This window comes from Rissa tridactyla, chromosome 5 (genome assembly GCF_028500815.1).
Source record: "Rissa tridactyla isolate bRisTri1 chromosome 5, bRisTri1.patW.cur.20221130, whole genome shotgun sequence".
NCBI classification, from domain to species: Eukaryota; Metazoa; Chordata; class Aves; order Charadriiformes; family Laridae; genus Rissa; species Rissa tridactyla.
The window spans coordinates 78,376,522-78,393,561 of NC_071470.1; the positions used below are offsets into that span (position 1 = coordinate 78,376,522).

The 17,040-nt window shown below is 42.1% G+C and overlaps 1 long non-coding RNA gene across 1 annotated transcript; it reads right to left on the minus strand.

The window, feature by feature from the left end:
- Positions 1 to 3,039: 3,039 nt before the first annotated feature.
- LOC128910159 (uncharacterized) lies at positions 3,040 to 15,314 on the minus strand. Its single transcript, XR_008466635.1, has 3 exons — positions 13,644 to 15,314; positions 10,709 to 10,775; positions 3,040 to 3,207 (listed from the first exon to the last, which is right to left on the minus strand). It is a non-coding gene; the product is annotated as an uncharacterized LOC128910159 (long non-coding RNA).
- Positions 15,315 to 17,040: the final 1,726 nt, after the last annotated feature.

A 17,040-nucleotide genomic window follows, 5' to 3' on the forward strand; every position in this document is an offset into this window, starting at 1 on the left:
TTCTGCTCTCCTTGGGTATTCTCCATTGCTTCTGAAAATTTCAGACTGTTCGAGGTTTTGCATCCCTCGTGCTCTCCATCTCTTCACTGTATCGTGCTCCCCATCAGCTGCTGTCTACGGGGACATAACAGGCTCTTCCACTCCTTTTCCCTAGGCACAAGTTGCTTCAGGATTAAGGATCTACTTACATCAGTACAAAATGAGCTGCATAATTAATGGGCCCGACTGAATATTGATTCAGGTTTCTGTTTCTGCGTTGCTTCCTTGTCGATGTAGTCGTTCTTCAGACACTCTTTACTCGACCAACAGATTTATGTCCTCCCTGGCGAAAAAAAAAAGAAAAAAAAAAAAAAAAAGGAGATATGAGATTTCCAGAGTCACCTACATGACTTAGTTAAAACACAAAAAGAAGACGCACATTCTTTCATGGCCATATTGAACCATACAGTGTAAATCCCTAACAAAGTTTTTTCCTTCAGTCTGTCATTTCATTTCTTCCTCCTGTCCGTGTTATTGCTTTCCTCTCTTCCTGTAAGCTATTTAAAGTTAATAATGTAAAACCAAAATATGAAAATAAGAAACGTGAAATAGGTCCCTACAGAATCTCTATAGTGTTCTGCACAAGTAAGGTAATAAACGTTTTTCTTGTATTTTTCCTTGCTATCATGGCAACGTATCTGTTTTTCATGTTGGCATATTAATCCATTTCAATGAGATTCATGATGTATTTGGCCCTTTCTTACACATTTATATCCCTGTAGAAGCCACAAGAGTCCCAAGTGACTTACGTACACTGATGGTGAATGTGTGGTCTCCTCGCCTTTCACGTTTATGGCTAACTCTGCGTGAAGCAAGTTATGGCTCTTTCAGGTTGCTGGGGGGAAAGTGGAGAAAAAACGCTCAGGCTTAAGATGAAATTGCAGCACTTCTGGTACTTTCACACAGAAGGTACAACTACTCCGATGCGTGAAAATGAACAAATGTACAAATGGCAAGCTGAAAATCTCATATTGCCATTAACGGAAGGGTATCTTTTGGTATCTAATGGAGATAAAGCTTCCTTGTGGGATAAAATTCCTTCTCTGCCTGCTCGCAGAACAGAACTAAACGCTGCTCCAGTGCCTGACTTCTTGCCCACTGTTCATACTTCTGTCTTCTGACTTCAAGACTAGGTAGAAAAAAGCAGTCAGGCTTTCTTTGAAAAGGCTTTAAAAGATACTGCCTTGATTTTGACAAATTTCATGTAAAAAAGGGGGAGAAAACTAAAGTTAAAGCAAAGGAAGATTTAAATAATAGATTTTCAAAATTCGGTAAGCCAGTCAGAACTGGAACAGTCTGAACAACTCTGAATCCTGCCTGGGTTTCGAAAGAGGCATTGCGGGGATTGCATTAAATTAGGCTGCTATTCTCCCATTTTGCTGAAAAAAAAAAAAAAAAGAGTGTCATTTTTGTGTAGAATACCTGGGTATGATAAGCTCTATAAAGCGGCCAGCAAAGTCCTTGGCACGGGAAAGCAGGCTTCCCACTTAAACCCATTGAACCGGATTCACCTTTGGTGTAGATCTGTCAAGCGCAAGACTTGGAGAAAAACGAGCGTGACCCATTTTGTTTTACAGAAAATGTGCAGCTGATGCGCAGATAAAGAGTCGCACATTGTCTGAGTGCTCAAAGCTACTTACGTGAGAGAAGATTGCTTTGTAAGTAAGGATTTGTAGGATCAAACTTGCGTAAGAGCATAAGAAATGCCCTGCTGCATCAAACCATCCAGCCCCCTATTTTCTCCCTCGCGGTGGCAGAAGGAAAAGCCACGCAGGCATCGGAGCACGGAGCCCAGTACAATGCCATCCCCAAACCACGTGCACAGCTGACTTTTAGAATAGTAAATATTATACATATATTACATATTAGAAAAAGTCAAGAAGGGATGGGAAGAAAGCAAGGGGATAATGTGAAATTTCCCCGTTCGCAGAGAGCGATATTGTGTCTTAGAAGATGTCTCTTGAAAGGAAACCATTGAAAGCACTCAGAGAATCACGGAATGGCCAGGGTTGGAAGGGCCCTCTGGAGATCATCCCGTCCAACCCCCTGCCAGAGCTGGGTCACCCAGAGCAGGTTGGACAGGAATGCGTACGTGCGAATTTGGAATATCTCCAGAGAAGGAGACTCCACAGCCTCTTCCAGTGCTCCGTCACCCCAAAATAAAGTTTTTCCTCATGTTCAGATGGAATTTCCCATGTTCCTGTTTGTGCCCCTTGTCCTGTCACTGGGCACCACTGAGAAGAGTCTGGCCCCATCCTCTTGACACCTGCCCTTTAGATATTGATCAGCATTGATGAGGTCCCCTCTCAGTCTTCTCCAGGCTGAACAGCCCCAGGTCTCACAGCCTTTCCACATAGGAGAGATGCTTCAGTCGCTTCATCATCTTCGTAGCCTTCCACTGGTCTCTTTTCCCAGTAGTTCCTTGTCTTTCTTGAACTGGGGAGCCCAGAACTGGACACAGTACTCCAGATGGTACTCACGAATAGTTCATTCGATAGTTAACTCTTGATAGGAAGGTGACTTCAGCCAGGGTCACAGCTGCCAATTTGGTAGAACACACGAGTAGCCCACAGCAGCCATCGGGTATATGCAGAGAATTGTCTGGCTTACCCTCCTAGACAAACTGGTTTCTTATTCCACGGTGGGCTTGTTAGTGGGAACTTCAGGTCCTGGGCTGCTCCTCAGCCTCCACCATCACTGGTCGGAGCAGCAGCACGTCAGCTGGGTATCTTGCCAATGAAAGAGGCATCACGTAAGCTTTCAGGTGTCTTGATGCTGGCTTTACCTGCTTTGTATACAGCACTGATAGTATTTCAGAGACAATTAAAAAAAATACATCAACCCATTCAAACCGCTTTTCATCTGACAAACCTACAAGCGGAGGATTAATATGCCCCGAGAGATTCAGAGAGATAAAAGCTTTGTGTTTAGTCCAACAGCCCTGCCAAAGGGCTTAGAAAGGCTGCTTCCTGAGCATTAAAGTACAGCCCTCATCTGCATTTATAATTTAGCACCTCTGGAACCATGAACAACAATAGCTTATGAAGAAACTCACCCATCAGCTGTAAAACAGTAAGTTTATCCATGATGTAAGGTTGCTTCTTTCCTTCAGGATGTGGAGACGGGGCTCTAGTTGACTCGTTTCTTTTATCACCTTCCCCATTTCAGCTGAAATATAATAAGACACCTATTTGACCTTGAAACCTGACTTGAGGACAAGATATTTTCTAGGTTATTAAAGCAAAATAGTTCCATGCAGTTCTCTGCCCTCCCTGCAATCGTTTTCAAGGCTTACTCATTTCTTCTCAAAGCAAAAAAAAAAAAATAAAAAAAATTAAACCCACCAAGTATCAGTAATGGTGCTGGCTTTCCCAATTACGCACATTTTGGGAAGTTCACAGACACATCACAGGTTTCTGGTGTGAAAAAGACACCTGCTAGTAATAAGAAGGTGAGGGCTCCGGTCGAGGCGTAGACATTTTCTCATAGCGTGTGTTGTCCTTAACAGGTAGGGTTGAATATCAGCCCCTAATATTTTTCCCAGTACAGCACATTTGCTTTGCCTTTCAGACTTTTTTTTTTAAGGTGGATGAATACATTTAATTTAATAACCGAAGTACTCATAAGGGAATTCTCTCATGTCTCTACAGAAGCACAGCATATGCTTTTATGCAAATTATTTACAAGCAAATACTATAGTTGAAGTTAATGGCATTATAGATACTGCTTGTCCGTGGAAATTTTTCATCAAGTTGAAAATTTTACTGTAAGCCAGTGATTGGAATAACACGATCCAGGGAGATTCAAGGTAGAGGTAGCTCCCAGTTTTCCTAATGAGTAAACAGGAGCCAAACTGCTCAACATCCGAATATGTTTTATCTTCTGGTGCTCCTCAGACAACACCGACTGCCCTTCTCAAAGGTATTTTCGTCGTATCCGAGTTGCCAGGCGTAGTTCAGAGGTGACTGCACGAAATGTAATGGTCTGGTTTATGGAGGTGTCGGGGACGGTGATCTAATGATCTCTTCTGGCTTTAATAGCTGTGACCGGAGAATTTCAATGTTGGCAGCAGGTAATGAGTTTATCACAGAGAAGCTGGCTTTTTAGGGGAGCCGGGGTTCAGTCCCGCCTATGAGTAATTGCCGGCTTTTCAGCCAAGCCTTCTGAAGAGGTTATGTGCTGAGAGCTCGAAAACTACCTGCTCATCATTAAAACCGAAAAGAGCTCATTTAGAAAGCTAGAGGCAGGGAATGAACGGGCTCCCGTAGGACAGCCTGGATCAGAGAAAAGAATCCAGCTGATATTCGAAGGTATACAACCCGCAAGGATAATCGCGTAGGAAACAGATAACCCCCGCAACAGAGCCGAAGCCAAGAGATGATTGGCATGTTAAGCTTGTGGCCAACATTTTTAGTAGAAAACTGAAAATAATTAAAAAAAAAAAAAACTAAAAAAGAAAAATATTTAAAAACATAAGAACAGCGTAAAGAACCTGGGGTCTATTTCCTATGGAGCCAGGAAAAGGTTTAGTCTTTCTTAATAAAAAATAGGAAATAACTGAAGAAACACTGAGGGTACTTCTGTACAGAAAAGCATGTTTGTGAGGTCATTATACATTTATTTAAAGGACTGTTTTCAGCTCATGAGTTTTGTATTCAGACAAGTTTTCCCAGCAAAGAATCATTCAAGTATTCATGATAAAATTGTTCAAATACATTTTTGGGGGGGAAAAAAAAAAGCATTCTCTCTAAGCAATTTTACACTGAAGAAGCATGAATAAATTGACTATCATAATCTAGAGTGGCCTAAAACAAAAAGATTGCTTGCCACCTAAAATGCACAAATACACAAGATGAGTTATAATGCTACCAAATTAATGGCCTCTGAGAGGGAAAATGGGAAACAGGCTGAAGAGAGCAAAGCGTGTAGAACAAAAGCGGTTCTATTTCATGCCATCAACAAGAGCCTGTATTTGCTCACCGTCCCGTCTTTAATGAACTTAGAAATGCGCTTGCTTAACTGAGTATTTGCTTGTTTCTTTTTGATCAGATTCATAAAAATGAACAGAACGGACTGAATCTATGAAATCGCAAGGTGGGCGACAACATTTGATGCAACGGGGCATCTCAGCAAAAAACGGACGAGCTACTTGGGTTTCTTTCCAATTTTTCTGATCCAATTCCTTTGCAGATAAGCCTGCTTACAGGCCTCGTCTCTGTTCTAGGGATGCCACGCACAGGAGTTAAACGTACAGGACTAGAAAGATGCTTCTGGGCCCTGGTAGCCTTTTGTAATATGGCCAGGCTCCACCTCTCATCTCCCTCTGCTAATCAGATTAAAATTCTGCTCCATGCCAATACAACATTAACAGTTCGAAAACTTTGCTTAATATCCAGCCTATACATACCCATTTTCAGCTTGGAGCCATTTGTTCCGGTCCAATGTTGTCCTTTAATTTCCATTAAGCTTCTTCCCAAATGCTGTTAGTACCAATTCTGCGCTGCGAGCGCAATTACATCTTCTTTCAGTCTTCCTTTTTAGTCTCTGATCAGAAGATAGCTTTTTCCTCCTCCCTGCCATCCTCGAATCTTCCCCTGGCAGCTTTTCAGGTTTGATTTTCTCAAGTATGGTAAAGCCGAGTTCTAGGTATCACTTATAATTACCTGTCTAAATCTCATTATAGTTATTATGTGGGGGGACATCTCACCAGCCCTTCTCTATTTCTGCTTAAAATACAAACCCGTATTTATCTCTATATCTATTCTGATAAATTCTAGCACCGCGAATCCCACCTAACCGTCACCTGAATGAGATAAAGCCAAACCTATCTCCAAATATTTGTTTCCATGCGAGGAAGGAACCTAGATGCTCAGCCATCCAACTAGAGACAGCCGCGATTCAAAGGGGATTTGGTCGAAAAGAGGAGACTCCCCCCTCCCCAGGAAAGAAAAGCGAGTTTGGGCCGCAGCAAGAGTGGAGTGGAGTAGGCTAGACCAGATTTTTGCTTCATCAGAGTTTTTCCTCTTACCTGTACTCTTCCACTCACGAACAGTGATAGACAGAAAGAAATGGCTTCTGTGGGAAACACTTGTGCTTCCGTCCCCCATTTTGTTTAAGAAAAATACAACCTACATTGTGGATTTTTTTTTTTTCCATTTAGTGAACTAGCAGGCCACTTCACCGTACATATATTGCATATATATACACTGATATATATCATACTGATACATTTCCTAACTAGTCATTCCTTAAGAATGGTCCAAGTGTCTGCCGTACAGCTTGCAATGAAATACCATGGCCCCAAATCCCATTTTTTTTTTCTGACTTTAGCAGCGTTATTACTGTATTTCCAGGGGAGATATATAGGAGTTACAACGTTTGATTGTACAATAATAGCTGTTCAGGGATTTACAACCCTTGCTATCTCTTTGTTACAAAGGTACCTGCCAAGCACGTGAGATTTTCTTTCAGGAAAAACAATCAGCCATGCACAATGAAATCATGGATTATTGCTATTTTGGAACTTTTCCGAACTTTTGGCGGGGTTGCTCTGGAGACCCATATAAGCTCTCGCTGCAAGCCCCTTGATGGTTGGGACCCTATAAATATCAAGGTCAAGAACAATCTCTGCTTATAATTGTCCAAAGAAATACGTTGCTGGCTCCTTTCGTGATGTCTTTGACCTTGAGAAAAATAATTGCTAAGGTTAAAGCATCCCTCGGTGATCTGTCGAGCAGTAAAATTGCTTACTCACAGTCATGACAGCCCCGCCAGGGCCGGTATTTGTGACCTGCCAACTGCCTGATTGCGACTATTAGTTTTGGAGGTTGGATGGTTTAGGAAAGATGAAGATAAATTCCCTGCGTTGATCTCGGATTGAGAGGAGAAATGCCCCTTTTTTATTTGGAGATGGATCAGTGGAAATCATTTTCAAATACTGCTGATTATTAATGAGCTGAAAACAATCGCTAATTCCTTGCAGCAGCAGATTTTTCTTATTTAAAATGAACATCATTGTTCAGAAATAACTCCCAAATTACCATCTCATTTGCTTTCCCCAAAAGGTATTAAATGTGATCACTGTGCTCATACAGGGAATCAAGCAAATGATAGAAAATTAAGTCTGTAGCAAACAGCCTGACTAATAGGGGTTTTGAAGGGAATGACGAGTTGCACGGGGCGAGTTTGCGTTCTTGACTTGGTTTTAGGCTGTGCAGAAAATCTCTCAGAAGGCTGACCTGGGGGATGGGAGCGCAGAGACGGATAACGCGCAGCCATGGGTTCCTGAGCATCCCAACCTGAGAGAGTTTAGCGTCGTCTTACCACAGACCGAGATTCATTTTAGATTCTGCAGTAAAAAATAAACCAGCAGGAGTATGAATGGCCTTCCTTGAACAAGGACACGCGGTCGGTGAAGTTTCTGGAGCTAACAGGCAAATCTGTATCGATAATAGCGCAGATCAGCGTTTATGGCCTCATAATGAAATTTCCGATCGCTCAGAAAAACATGGAAGAAAAGAATATTTAAAGGATCCTATTAGAAATCCTCCCTTTCTCACAGGAGAAGAGAAAATCCGCAAGTGCGCCGTTGGCTGTGTAAAAAATTTTACAGCGTCTTGGATAGTTCTTACGGTCAACCAAGGGTACGCTGGTAAAGAGACCCTTAAACCGACACAGAATGGAAAAGCAGAAACAGGAAAGAGAGAGCAAAAATCCCTTAGCAGGAGTCAAGATGACAAGAAAAATATCAAGGAAGCACTTCGCAAAAGTGAAGATGTACTTTAAACCTATCGCAGCAGATAAATCAAAACAACGGGAATTTTGTATTAGTTAGCACGCATCCATTTTAGGTAGTCTGACTTGCGTCGGGTGGGGTTTGGGGGCTTGGTTGGTTTGGTTTTGTTCTTTATAAACGAACTGTTAAATCACTGGTTGGAGCCAGAATCAAGCGGGTAAAAGGGAAGTGAGATCAGTACCCTCTAAAAATTGTAGGTAATCATGTCCTGAGATGACAACAAACCGGACGCTTACGATCTTGAGCAAAGCTCAACAAACTGAAGGCCAAAGAGGAATTCATCCTTAGTTTCTGCTACAGGAACATCCTTGAGCACTGAGAGCAGAATAATTTGGCGGCAGCCTCTACTACTGAAAACAGCCTTAGGATTTCTACAACTTATAGAAGAGTCCCCAAACTCAAAAAGCCATTTCCAACACTGATTAATGGTATATTTTAGTTGGTATTTAAGAGACAGTTTTACAAGCCAAAACCAATTTTAGGCAAAGTGAGATGCGAGAAAAAGAATTAAACCGAAGAAAGTGACAGACAATTGAGAACTTAATAAAAAAACCACCTTCTAGTAGAGGCCCACAAAAACCACAGGCTTGGGCTGAAGAAAGAAAACTGCAGGTTAAAAAGCAGCCTGGCTTTGAAAGAAATGAAAGTCACAATAAAGCAAGAAAAACATTGCTCCTTTCATCTCCTTGGAAGTCAGGCTGCTCCTTTAAACGGCGTACCCTTCATTCCCATGCATGGGCTAACTCAAAAACAGCAGGAGGAGACAATAATAGCAGGGAATATTAGTGAAAACCCGCACTTTAAAGAAAGGGAAGCAAAGGGCACAAAAATACCTATGTGTCAAGCAGAGCTGAAACCCTGAAAGCTTTTAAAATGTACTCTTGGTCCCCACGCTGTCCGTGGCAGTTTCAGACCAGTTTGGGAAGCAGTAACAGGAATCTCAGTTGCACCGCCCCAAAAAGCACTTTGTTTCCAGGAGTTCTAGGTTCGGCAAGATGAGAAGTCGTGAAATATCAAGGGTAGGCTGCGTATTAGAAAGCAAAGAAAAGCAGCCTTCCTCTTCTGAGAAGTAAAGAGGAAAATGTCATTTTGAATATAGAAAAATACAGACAATTTCAGTAAATACAGCTGTCTGGTAAAAAGGCCCAGTGCCTGTTTCGAGCTTATTAATGTCAATGGCAGGCTTCTGAGTCTGATAATGAGTAAAGACGCTCTTTTTCTGGGTTGATGTAAAGGTCTGTCCCTTGGACAGAGTAAAATTTTACAGTGATGCCACGGGGTGACCTTCAAAGCTGTCCTTTCCAGAAGGAACTGGAAAGGATCTTCTGATACACCGGCCTCAAGTACAAGGTTAGCAAGAAAGCAACACAGGCAGCGCTTGGCCCAAGCTCCTTCCCCTCGCCCGGGTCGCTTATGTATAAATTCAATTGGACTCCTACGTCCTCCTCGTCTCCTCTCACAGCCTTTCATCAAACAGTTATTCAAAATAAGTATTTCCTTCCTCCACCGCTTGCTAATGTTTGCTGGCCATTCCCCTGAAGGTGCCAGCCCCAGGTGAGAGTCAGCTGCGAGAAAGGCAGTCGTAGAGCAGGATCGCGGGGCTGCCCGCCGCTTCTGAACGCCAGGCTTTAGTTTAGCGACTCAACTAAATCCCACTCGTTCAAACCTTCACATTTCCCGCCAGCTCAGAGGCTCCAATTTCAACATTTTCTTTACGGCACCTCCTAGTTGGGGCAAGCCAAACGTACATATTTTTCAACGTAGATAAGCCCCCACTCGCTCGCGTCTGAGAATGAGACTAATAACGTGAGTGTTCAATACATCCTACTATTAACATGGATACAAACAAGGCAGCCAAGTCAATAAATAACGTGAGATAGGCTTCTCCCAGGGGACGAGAAGGAAGTAAACGAATAAAGGTACATATGTTAGGCGAGGCTGAGTCCCTAACAAGACATCTGTGGAAGGGAGGGAGAGAATAAATCTTTTCCTTATCCTCAGTGGGACTGCATTAATCTTGCTTCAATTAGGCTTTTCTTACTTATTGCTTTTCCCCCATGAGCAAGCAAATAAAAACTGTTGTAAGGAAGGAGAGAGGAGAGCTGCTGCCAAGGCAGAAAGTTTTTGAAAAAAAAAAAAAAAAAAAAAAAAAAAAGCCTGTAGAAAATTATTCTTTCAGAGCAAGAGACGGTTAAGGTATCGTGATGAAGCAAAGCACAGCTCCTCTTTGAAGAACTGATGACTTCACACAGCTTACGCACCACATTTTCTCTGCCCGGAACCAAACAGCTGAACCTAATCCTCTATCAAACAAGGAGACTGAGGTGACTGTCGTGAAGAACGGAACCCCGCTTGGCGCCTTCTTAACACAGCCCGAAGGGCAAAGATCTGTTTGTTCCTCCCTCCCACTCCGTTCGCTTTGGATGTCTGAAGAGGAAACGTGTTTCATTTTAACTCACGGAACGTACAGGCTGAATGTCATGTTCAGTAACAGAAAGACACAGTTGCTTCGTACGTTTAGAGTGCCCGCTTCGCTCTTAACACGTGTGGAAGCTCCCGGGGGCTTTGTAATGCAAATGTTTCTCTGTTGTGGGAGTCTCCTTACAAGGTGCTGACAATTAGTGATCTGCTAATCTAATAGTTCAAGGAGGTATCTTCGTACCCCCATAGTAGAGGAGGTAAGAACACCAAGATGCATTCATGGGTGCCTTAGGTGTGAGGAAGGTGTGGATCTAGAGGGGACCTTGACAGGCTCCAAAGTGGAACCTTCAGAACCCGTACTCTCTGACAATGTTGAGGCACGTTAATCATCTCTTACAAGCAAACGACACGGAATTCAGGAACAGCAACAAAAATTACACACAGGTTTCTTACCCAAATGCTGTTTGCATTTGTTGAAATCAGATTCTACTGCAGTCAGCGAGATCTACCTTTTCTATTTCTGCTAAAAGAAAAGAATACATAGAATCATCCAGGTTGGAAGGGAACTTCAAGATCATTGAGTCCAGACATCAACCCAACACTGACAAAACCACCACTAGACCACGTCCCTCAGCACCACGTCTGCCCGTCTTTTAAATACCTCCAGGGATGGTGATTCCACCACTTCCCTGGGCAGCCTGTTCCAACGTTCGATATCTGTATCTTCATCTGTCCGTCCATCTATCCATCATCTTCCGATGTATCACAGCACCGCAAATCCCTATAACCAGCATCGGATTAACACAACGTTCACACCAGGTAGGACCCAGCTAGTACCTTCCTTCCTCATCCTCTCGCATCCCCTGGGAAAGCCTGAAGCCAGGCAGAGGCCCCAGCCCCACACCGAGAAATCCAGGGCTCCAGACACCCAGCAGACTTTCTCTAGCCCTGACCGAACCTGGCCATCTCAGGAAGGCTGGCTGTTTCCTTCTGCTTCGCTTTGTGATTCCCACAGCCCTTTCTCATCACTCCTCTGCGGTGGTCCCAATCTTCTCTTCCTTCCTCATTTCCCTTATAACCCCCTCCCAGGTAAAGCACCCTGGAGCAGAAGAAATAAGCCCAAACATCCCTCGGCTTTACTGCTACAACACCGTTCCCCTTGACTCGACCTTCTACCGCTTGCCCCGCCTAATTTCTATTGACAGCTTAAACTCTTTGAGGCAGGAGCTGTCTCACACTCGGTGTTTTCACAGTACCTAGCACAACAGTGCTCTATTTTGTGGCCTTCAGATGGTCCTTTTTTTTTTTTTTTTGTCCTTTGCTTATATAATGCGAATGATTCATTAATATGAAGTCTCCCATAACGTAGAACATCTGGTTTTGTTTTTTTATCTTTTCCTTATTCTGTGAAGTTGTCAAGTCAGCTTTGGGATATTTTGTCTAAACTTGATCCTGAGAAAGTTGATGTAACTAGGATGGGAAATCCTTTCCAATTTCATCTTTCGGGGATAATCCCTTGTTGGTATATGCTATTTCCTGATTAGATGTTTGTGTTAGGAGAACATCTTTCTCCATCGTTGCGTCTGTCGTTTCGTTTTGGAAAAGATAATCCTTGGGTCATTAACACTTTCTACGGTCCTGTTGAGCTTGGCAGAGTTTTCTTTTCTTATATTTCACAGCATTTCCCCGCCCCCCCCCCCCCCCATATATATATTCCCTTAAAAGGTTTCCTCCATCTGTTTTGTATTTTAATGCTTGGACGAGGCTCTGTATCTTGGGTGATGTGGCCATTTCTTCATCGAGCATTATCTGTTTTGCCTTCAAAAATGTACCAGCTTTGCAAAGTAGAAGCTAATGATTTATAGCCCCAGTGCTGCTAACGGTCTCATTACTGGTCAAACAATGACTTTTTTCAAATGTCAGATAACAGATGGCGAAGAGAAATTTTATTTCCTCTCTTCCAAATCTACCATTTGAGCTAGCGGGGAAAATGTGAGAAGAGGGGAGAGCTGGACACGTGCTTCAGATTTTAAACATATTTGTTTTTTATCAGCATTTGGCCACAGAACTGGTCAGGTTTTAAACGTTAAATACATTTTTTTTGCCTTTTTTGGTCAAAATTTCATACTCTGAAATCCAATTCAAAAGTAATAAACTGTTTATAAAGTTCATCTGTTTTTGTCTTCAACACATAGTGATCAAAATCCAATTGGTAAGTTACTCTAAGCTTTTAATCACGAAAAACAAATTAAGTTACACTGTAAAAAATGCATTTATTTTTTTCTTAGCAAGGAATTGTCTATGGGGTTGCAAAAAATGTCTATGGGGTACACTTCATGACCCAGAATTTTAGGTATAGTCTAGAAACGTGACTTACATATGAAGCACTACGTCATGCAAGAGATGATTATTACTTATACTACATCTGTACAAATGGATACGGATATTTTTGCCTGTCTGTCTGCCTCTATTAGGTTATTAGACTGCTGGTGGTATCCCGAAGACAACGTATTTGAAAAGTACGGTTTGTAGCAGATGCAAAACGGCGGGTGAGATTTAGCTCAAGACTAAGCCCGGTTTGATTTGGACAGGGGCGATGCTTCCGAAGGACTGAAACTTAAAGAGATGTTTCCTGTTGCTATAACCTTCACCACAACGTTTGTTGGGATTATCTGGGCGTTATTCTGAATACTTGCAAGGAGTAAGACACTGTATTCAGACGGAGTCAAGAGCATCTACAGAGCGACGACAACGTACTCTGTTTTATTCTCTGAACGTCTCCGATAAGACTCGGTCCAACTGGACAACAGGGTTAAATGTGTGATTCTTCTAATTGAAGTTGTCAGCCAGCATGAAATCCTTCTAACAAACTTCACAATTTTAAGTCTTTATCAAGATTTCTGTTGATGTTATTAGGAATTTAACTTGAATATATATTGATTAATTGTTAAATATTGGACATTTATCAACTGGCTTGACCTTGAAAGTAACGAGGTATTTTATTGGGAAGAAAAATAATTAGTTATGATAAGAACCATAATAACTATGTAATTGATTATATAGTGGTCGATACCTTCAGGTATATTTCTTGCTATCACAAAAAATCTGTATATAGGCAAAAAGAAGAGAATTATAGAAAAGCCCCATCTAAGACGTGCGTGTTATGGCTGTGCTACGAGGTTCAGAGAGTACATGAAATTCCCTGGAGAGAAGAGAACCAAGACTGACTAGGTTATTCATCTGCCTTTTCTAATGTGTTTTCTGAGTTGTTTTGTTCAGAGAACAAGGAAAATGTTTGGGTTTTTTTTCTTACAGTTAGCACTGGAGATTTTTTGTGTACATTCTCATTTTTATAGCAAAGGCCTCTTGTCACAGCAAACGCACCCACCTTCTGCACGGTCTCAATAAACATCCCTCAGGAGTAACGAAAACATTCCGTCTCGTTTTTGAGCAAACCACGGCAATATCTTCTCTTCATTTCTGTTCCAAAACTTTCCGTCAGTGGAATCTGAATCCCTTCTTCGCTACCTTGATGGAAAAGGACAGGAACAGATTTAAAATTTGTCTAAGTAATTTAAATAACAGCAGCAATTTTTCATCTTTCTCAGCTGCCTCGGCCAAAGCTTCTCCTAATGCTCCTCCAAATACTTGTATCCTCCTCTGCATATTCAGCTGATGCTAGCAGATGCTTAGCCTGGTGTCAGCCCTCCGGGGATGGAGCCAGAAATGCATCCAGTACCATTCCCCATTCCCCTCGCAGCAAAACTTAACGACTTCGCGTAGGAATCAAAAAACAAACGAGGCCCCTGACAAAGAGCAATTCAAGTTATAGTTTACTTTCTTATCCTTGCCTGATCCTATTACTGCCTTATCCTGCCTTATCCTTATCAGCCTTCTGCGACCACGGAAAGGCTTTCTCTCTCTCCAAAATTCATGCATTCCGTGGACGGTGCTCGTAGCATCTTACTGCCAGGGATGAAAGGCAACGGGGCAAAACCAAGCCCCGAACCACCATTTAACCTGATCGCCTTATCAGTGCGTCTGACAAAAAAAGGGAATGATTTTCTATCAGACAAAAATAAGAGGACCGACTAAAATAAGTCTAACCTACGCGAAACGAATGGCCCGAATGGACCAGGTACTCTTCTCGGTGAAAGTGGAGGGCTACGTTTATAGCAGTTGGCATACACAGTTGCGGCATCAAGTGTTTTATCAGTGTCACGAGTTGGGGCGAAGCTTAAAACGTGCTAGAAAGCAGAGGGCAAACGAAAAGATGTGAGCTGGGCTTGGGGTTTTTTTTTTTTTTTTTTTTCTTTTTTCCCCTGGAAACTCAGTCTTAGAGCTAATCCTCTGCTTGCGAGAACCTCATTCACGATTTCTGCCTGTCGGGGTTTGGCAGGACTCAATGCTTGTCACCAGCGCAGTGTTGCTGTGAAGGCTGCTAACGGTATCCTGAGCGGTAAAACGGAGAATGATGGAATGATACGTTCTGAAGACTGAAAATTTACCAAGGAAATCTGACTTCAGGAAAACATAAGAACGTATTTTCTATTCATTTTGGTACCATAGGTAAATACGAAACTTAGGGGGGAAAAAGTTTTGTAAGGTAGGATACGCTGTTAATAAAAAAAAAATAAATCAGATTATAAATACCAGATCCTCACGTAATACAATTCACTTTCCTTCCATTGATTTAAGCAAGTATTAAATTGACTTAAAGGCAGCGATGTCAACTGCTATCACCAAGGGGTCTGGTTCTGACTACGTAAGAACTTGATTTCTTAAAGCCTTTTATATTTATCGCTCCCACGTTGCACGGAGAGGCTGATGGTATCTCAGCAAAGCGCAGCCTGCCAAAGAAATGAACAAAACCCAAATCCCTCACCACATGGCCTCAGTTTAGATCATTCCCCGTGAGGACACGTATGGACACAGAAGTAAATTTTATATCTATCTACATATACACGAAAGTGTATATAATTTTATATATATATATATAAAAAAAAATAAATTCAAATAAAAATTTAAAACCCATTACGCTGACTTGATCCCATGCCCTGTCGTTGCTCATTCACATGCATTCATTCATTCTTCATGCTGGCTTCCCCCTGAAGTAACAAGGTCTGTAACCAGAGAGAGAGAGAGGAACTTCTCTCAATCTCAGAGTACAGTAATCCGGGATTTAAAAAGTAAAATGGTACCGTTACAGCAGATAATTGTAACTCTGGAGAAATAGGTCAGAGCTGCAGTTCATCTCAACGCTGCTACCAACAAATGAGGTCACGTTTTGCTTTCTTTTATTGTGCTGTTGCTTTGAAAGGAAAGACCTTTTTTTCCCGTATTGATAAGAGTACCGCGTTCCCAAGTGGCAACGCGAGAGAAGACAGGAGTAGAAATTAAATCTCTGGTCTGCATGGCCATAGGTATCCAGTCCCTCCTCAAAGAACGTTCGTATCGAAGGATTCCAGCATTTCCCTTTGTGCCTCCCACCCAACACACGCGCCACGAGTAAATCTTTATATGCTCTTCTTAATACTTCTTATAAAGTTACATACATATTTGCAGTTGAGTAGCATACAGCATGCATGGAGACATCGTGGCATTTTCCAAATATCCTCAGCGTCAAGAAGGATAAGCGCGCGGGCTCACTCGTAGCATTCCCTGCCACCGCATGTGCCTGCTCTGGTTACTCGTTAAAAGAAAAGTTGTCCCTGCAGAACTACTAAAGGAAATGAAAAGAAGAATCCCAAAATTTGCTGTAATTGCTTTTATGGAACGTAGTTCGTTCAAGAAGGAATGTCGTGCAGCTGGTAAAGGCGGTGTAACTACACAAAACCGTACAGCCTTCCTATAAATTCTCCATGATCCCCGAGGAAACCTCAGGAAACAGGCTATTGCAATGCAGATTTGCATGGCCCCCCGAAGAAAACCGCACTTGCACAAATCCTCCCCTGAAGAGATTTAGCTTTTCAACGGCTTACACTCAAGTACAATTAATTTTGACGGCCCCTGCATGCTTACAAGTCTAACGTTTAGATTTCGTTATCAGTTGCCACAGGATGGGTCACTGCTTTGTGAGCTACTATGGCGGTACTGACTTTGGAGCCGTCTTCATCCTCGGTGGAAACGATAAGCTTGAGGCACATTGGTCTCTCCGAACCAGCTGAAAGGCAAAGAAACTGCCAATAAATAGACAATTAAGGTTTTCGCTGTCGAGTATTAGACGCGTGGAAGAAATACGCGGACGCCTTTCTCTGCCCTACACCATGAGATACAGATTTAATTTCGATTCGAACAATAAAACTTGTGCCTCGCGCTGTCGATGTGAATAAGACGACTCATTTGCGGGAACGCAGGTGAACCACTGCTAGAGTCTTGTTTGCAAGCATTTACTAATACCCGCTTTTTGTTAACGGCAAGTATTTGGACAGATGTTAATATTTGTGCAATTAGGCTTTGTAAAAATCTGATCAGTTTGTGCTAGGAGCGAGCTGTTAATTCCTTTCTGATTACAAAAAGTTTCTCAGGAACTATGATAGTCTGCAGTCAAGGTTTTTTAAGTTTTCTGCCTCGTCTAGATATATACATCATCTATTAAATATTTACAGAGGAAACCTCTTAAAACAATGAAATATAAATGAGTCATTTGGTGGAGGCAATGCATTTTTCTGCCAAGTTTTACCCAGACTTGTATTTGGGTTTGTTTTTTTTTTACGCAGGGACAGGATAGTTTAATGAATCTGGCAAAGGGGAATCGATATGAGAATAATTAATTTAACTACTTC